This window comes from Oncorhynchus nerka, linkage group LG2 (assembly GCF_034236695.1).
Source record: "Oncorhynchus nerka isolate Pitt River linkage group LG2, Oner_Uvic_2.0, whole genome shotgun sequence".
NCBI lineage: Eukaryota > Metazoa > Chordata > Actinopteri > Salmoniformes > Salmonidae > Oncorhynchus > Oncorhynchus nerka.
The window spans coordinates 45,169,092-45,175,331 of NC_088397.1; positions in this window are offsets into that span (position 1 = coordinate 45,169,092).

Sequence of the window (6,240 nt, forward strand, 5' to 3'; positions counted from 1 at the left end):
GGTCGGGTGTAAACACTAATAAAGGTCAGGTTAACCACAGGGCAATGAGGTCACATCTGTGAAGCGAGCTACGGCACTGGTCTTCAACCCCAAGCCTGAAAAGACCCACATGGTCTGACTTGTTGTAATTTATGCATTGTATATTATGAAAGTTTGCACGGATAATGATGTATTTAATGTATGTTGCATATGTATTTCATTTATCATTTATTATGTGTGGCATATGCATTTATTCAGAATTTACTCATGGAAAAAAAAAATTCAGCCCAGTGCTAACACAGCTGGTTCAATGTATTCAACTAATCAGGAAGCCCATGATTACGCTCTTAGAAAAAAAGGTGCTATCTAGAACCTAAAAGGGTTCTTCAGTTGTCCCCATAAAAGAACCCGTTGAAGAACCCTTGTTGGTTCCAGGTAGAACACTTTTGGTTCCAAGTAGAACCATTATGGTTCCACATAGAACCCTTCCCACAGAAGGTTCTACATGGATCCCAAAATGGTTCTACATTGAAACAAAAACAATGGTTCTTTTGAAACCCTTTTTTCTAACAGTGTAGTTGAATCAAGTGTACTCATTGGCTGGAACAAACATATGCATACCTGTGGGTTTCCTGGGACTAGGACTGAAGAACACGGATCTACAGTCTGAGAGTTTACAGAAGTCATAGTTAGACAGTATACTTTGATCCCAAAGCCAGAAATATAAGAGCAGACCAGCATTAGTCGTTTTCAGAGCCCTTGTTCTGTTAATTCCAGAGGAAGTAGAGGTGATGTTTTTGTTTACATAACCTAAGTGATATTGTGGTGAAGAATGCAGACAAACTATCGACCAAGGACGTATTGGCTAGTAATATGTATCTGAAACTACTATTTTGGACCCATGGTTCTATAACCAATGCTGTCTCGATTGCAACTCCCAGTCTCCCACATCTACTATTAAAACTGTATTTGGATGAATAGTAGGCCTACAGGGCTTATTTTCAAATTCACACTAAAATGCATTTTTATTCCACTGTGATATTTGAAAGGCGGACCTTTTAGGGGATGTTTTAAAGCTGAAGAAGAGCTAAACACTGAACTTTTGCCAACATTGAATAGTGGAGAGTAAACCACGTGTCCACACTCCCCTCTGGTGTTCTTTTAGATGATCTACAACCTCCCTACAGTTCAAAGACTGCACAACACTGACCATCGCCCATCCCATTCATACTGTCATAGACAGCTGGTACAATTCTGGTCATGGAAAAAGGACAGGTAAAGACAACTACAAACTCCTCTCAGAGAGTAATGTTAAACCAACAATCTCTATGCGTGATTTCTTTACCAACTAGTTACATTTAATAACCATTAACTATTCCTAGTTGAAAACAAACATTTTGCTTCAAAAACATTTGTCAAACAGGGATTTCCACAGGCTAGTTGGAGAAAGCAGCCATTCTGACACAGATCCAGAAGGGGTCACTGTTTACATCCCTTCAGCCAATACAGAGTCAAAACAAAGTGATCAGAGATACTGTAGCTTTGACCATCACTGCCACAATTGCTTGACCTCCTTCCTGCCCATGGACAAGAGGCCCAAAGAATACACGCTTAGAGGTCCTCTGCTAGTCTTACAATGAAAAGAAAACAGAAGATAACTTAACTGTAAAAAAAATGAATAAAACATCCTTTAATTTGGTTGAATGGAACAATGATATGGCAGTTAGGATCACGCAGACTAAGATATGCTCCAGGTTGCCTCTGAGAATAACATTGACTGGGTTCATCAGGACATGCATAGAGGATGTTGTTCCTACTGTGGAATCTTGGTGCATGTAAACCTTGGTGGGGCAAACTCCCCCAATTCTTTTTTAGATTGCCAACTTGATTCATGATGATTTATTAAATTTTTACATTAAACCTTTATGTAATTAGGCAAGTTAGGTAAGAACAAATTCTTATTTACAATGATGGCCTACCCCATCACAACCCAGACAACACTGGGCCAATTGTGTGCTGCCCTATGGGACTCACAATCACGACCGGATGTGATACAGGCTGGAATCAAACCAGGGACTGTAGTGGCGCCTCTTGCACTGAGATGCAGTACCTTAGACTGCTATGCCACTCGGGATACCTTTTTTTTAAGATGACTCCTTGTCTAGCTTGCTAGCTAAGATTTTGAAAGTATGACGTTGACATGATCAGTCCAATCCAAGCTACGGTAGATATAAGGTAATTTGACATAAATGTATATGTGGCCAATGACCTTGAGCCTTCTTGGATGGGCACTTCTAATGTAAATCTATGGCAGCACCCAATGGGCTTGAATTTTCAAGCTCTCCCTGTAGATTTTGCGGTGACGTAGTGTCCCCATGAGTGACAGAACACAGAGCCAATCATTGCGCAACTAGAGAATATTTTCCACTGGCAATTTATTTTTTATTTTTTACATTGTATGCAAACTGATACATTATGTGACATGTTTTAATGCAAAACAGGCAACAACAAAAAAAGACATGTATTTTTTTTATTGCTGAACAGGTGGGGCTCTGAATGATGGGTCGCCACTGGAAAGATGGCAGCGTTAGCACAAAACTAAAAGCACAAACCACCCCATTTAAACACGGCAAGGTGACTGTGAACATGGACGTGCACAAACAGCCCAGTTATGCCCTCTGAAAGGCAATCAAGCAGGCAAAATGTCAGTACAGACACAAAGTGGAATTGCAATTCAACGGCTCACACATCAGACATACAGTATCAGTCAAAGGTTTGGACTGTAATACTCATACAAGGGTTTTTCTTTATTTCTAATATTTTATACATTGTAGAATAATAGTGAAGAAATCAAAACTATGAAATAACACATATGGAATCATGTAGTAACCAAAAAAGTGTTAAACAAATCAAAATATATATTACATTTGAGATTCTTCAAAGTAGCCACCATTTGCCTTGATGAAAGCTTTGCACACTCTTGGCATTCTCTCAACCAGCTTCATGAGGTAGCCACCTGGAAGGCATTTCAATTAACAGGTGTGCCTTGTTACAAGTTAATTTGTGGAATTTATTTCCTTCTAATTGCGTTTGAGTCAATAATTTGTGTTGTGACAAGGTAGGGATGGTAAACATAAGATAGCCCTATTTGGTAAAGGACCAAGTCCATATTATAGCAAGAACAACTCAAATGAGCAAAGAGAAATGACATGAAGGTCAGTCAATACAGAAAATGTCAAGAACTTTGAAAGTTTCTTAAAGTGCAGTCACAAAAACCATTAAGCTCTATGATGAAACTGGCTCTCATGAGGACCGCCACAGAAAGGAAGACCCCAGAGTTACCTCTCCTGCAGAGGATAAATTCATTAGATTTACCAGCCTCAGAAATTGCAGCCCAAATAAATGCTTCACAGAGTTCAAGTAGCAGACACATCTCAACATCAACTGTTCAGAGGAGACTGAGTGAATCAGGCCTTCATGGTCGAATTGCTGCAAAGAAACCACTACTAAAGGACAGCAATATTAAGAAGAGACTTGATTAGGCCAAGAAACATGAGCAATGGACATTAGACCAGTGGAAATATAATATAATATTTTTGGTTCCAACCGCTGTGTCTTTGTGAGATGCAGAGTAGGTGAACGGATGATCTCCGCATGTGTGGTTCCCACCGTGATGCATGGAGGAGGTGGTGTGATGTGTGGGGGTGCTTTGCTGGTGACACTGTCAGTATTTATTTGGAATGCAAGGCACACTTAACCAGCATGGCTACAACAGCATTCTGCAGCGATACGCCATCCCATCTTGTTCGCGCTTAGTGGGACTATCATTTATTTTTCAACATAACAAAACACGCCTCCAGGATGTGTAAGTGCTATTTGACCAAGAAGGAGAGTGATGGAGTGCTGAATCAGATGATGTGGTCTCCACAATCACCCGACCTCAACCCAATTGAGATGGTTTGGGATGAGTTGGACCGCAGAGTGAAGAAAAAGCAGCCAACAAGTGCTCAGTATATGTGGGAACTTCTTCAAGACTGTTGGAAAAGCATTCCAGGCAAAGCTGGTTGAGAGAATGCCAAGAATGTGCAAAGCTTTCATCAAGGCAAAGAGTGGCTACTTTGAAGTATCTAAAATGTTAAATATGTTTTGATTTTTTTAACACTTTCTTTGGTTTACACATAATTCCATATGTGTTATTTCATAGTGTTGATGTCTTCACTACTATTCTACAATGTAGAAAATAGTAAAAATAAACAAAAACCCTTGAATGAGTAGGTGTGTCTAAACCTTTGACAGGTACTGTATGTGACAGGGACTCCAAACAATAATGCGTTATTGTTACGGATACAGATATTCTGTGTGTGTATCCTGTGTGTGTGTGTGTGTATTTCTTTTCTCTCCTTCTCCCCTCACAGGTGGCAATCATCATTCCCCAATCAGTCAACATAGAGTCATCAATCAGAAGACACACCTCCTAATTTTCCCTTACCCTATCACATTTCCTTTCCCTTGGTTTAAAAACCCAATCAGTTGTTTTCTCAGAAGCTCGATCTCTTTGTAGTTCCATCTCTCTGTCAATCTCTCTGTAGTTCTCTGGTTTTGTTTTTGCAACTACATGTCACTTTGTCCCCACCTGTGAGTATTGTTTTTGTTATGGTGTTTGACGGTGGGAAAAGGGGGAACCAAGACAAGTTGCCCATGGGCATACACTACCCGTAGGACTACTTTGTCTAAGAACACTAAATAGAACTAGGCGGACCACCCACTGTATTTTTGGTTAGTTAGTTAGCTGTATGGAAGTAGGCTAGTCTAGCTTAGGGGTATTTTTGGATATTTGTTCCTTTCCTTGGGTCCAGCTCAGCCCCTTTTTCCTGCCCCCCCTTTACCGTGTGTTTGCAAATAAACCCTGAGTGTTTGACGGTAGACATTAGTTGTCTGTGGTTATTTCGTTCTCACCGTTACTTTGTCACTATTCCACTTTGCATGATGTATGTTACAGGTCTCGATACCCCCCCTAGACTGCCGGGCCAAAGGGATTTGTAACAGTTATAAAGGGAAAACCACCCTCTTTGCCTGCTTAGAGGAAAACACAGTGTTGCCGAAGCAGGCTACCTCTGCTCATGAGGACAGTAATTTAGTTCAGTTACCATCACCCCATAGCACTCACTTCTGTCATCATGAAGGGCTTTGAGAGGCAAGTTAAGGATCATATCACCTCCACCTTACCCGACACCCTAGACCAACTGCAATTTGCATACCTCCCCAATAGATCCACGACGACGCAATCTCCATCACACTGCCCTATCACATCTGGACATCAGGAATACTTATGTAAGAATGCTGTTCATTGACTACAACTCAGCCTTCAACATCATAGTACCCTCCAAGCTCATTAACAAGCTCGTGGCCCTGGGTCTGAACACCGCCCTGAACAACAGGGTCCTGGACTTCCTGACGGGACGCCCCCCAGGTGGTGAAGGTAGGCAACAACACCTGTTACGCTGATCCTCAGAGGTCCCACAAGGGTGTGTGCTCAGCCCCTTCCTGTACACCCTGTTCAACAATGACTGCGTGGCTATGCACATCTCCAACTCAACCATCAAGTTTGCAGAAGACACGACAGTGGTAGGCCTGATTACCAACAACGACTAGACAGCGTACAGGGAGGAGGTGAGAGCCCTGGAGTAGTGGTGCCAGGTAAATAACCTCTCCCTGAACGTCAACAAAACAATGGAGCTGATCATGGACTTGAGGAGACAGAGGGAGCACACCCCCATCCATATCGACGGAGCCTCAGTGGAGAAGGTGAAAACAGTGGGGGGGAAAAGTATCCCATTGTCATACTTGAGTTAAGGTAAAGATGCAGTGATGGGGAAAAAAGTATTTGATCCCCTGCTGATTCTGTACGTTTGCACACTGACGAAGAAATTATCTATAATTTTAATGGTAGGTTTATTTGAACAGTGAGAGACAGAATAACAACAAAATCCAGAAAAACGCATGTTAAATGTTATAAATTGATTTGCATTTTAATAAGGGAAAAGTATTTGACCCCACTGCAAAACATGACTTAGTACTTGGTGGCAAAACCCTTGGTGGCAAAACCCTTGTTGGCAATCAGAGGTCAGACATTTCTTGTAGTTGGCCACCAGGTTTGCACACATCTCAGGAGGTATTTTGTCCCACTCCTCTTTGCAGATCTTCTCCAAGTCATTAAGGTTTTGAGGCTGACGTTTGACAACTCAAACCTTCAGCTCCCTC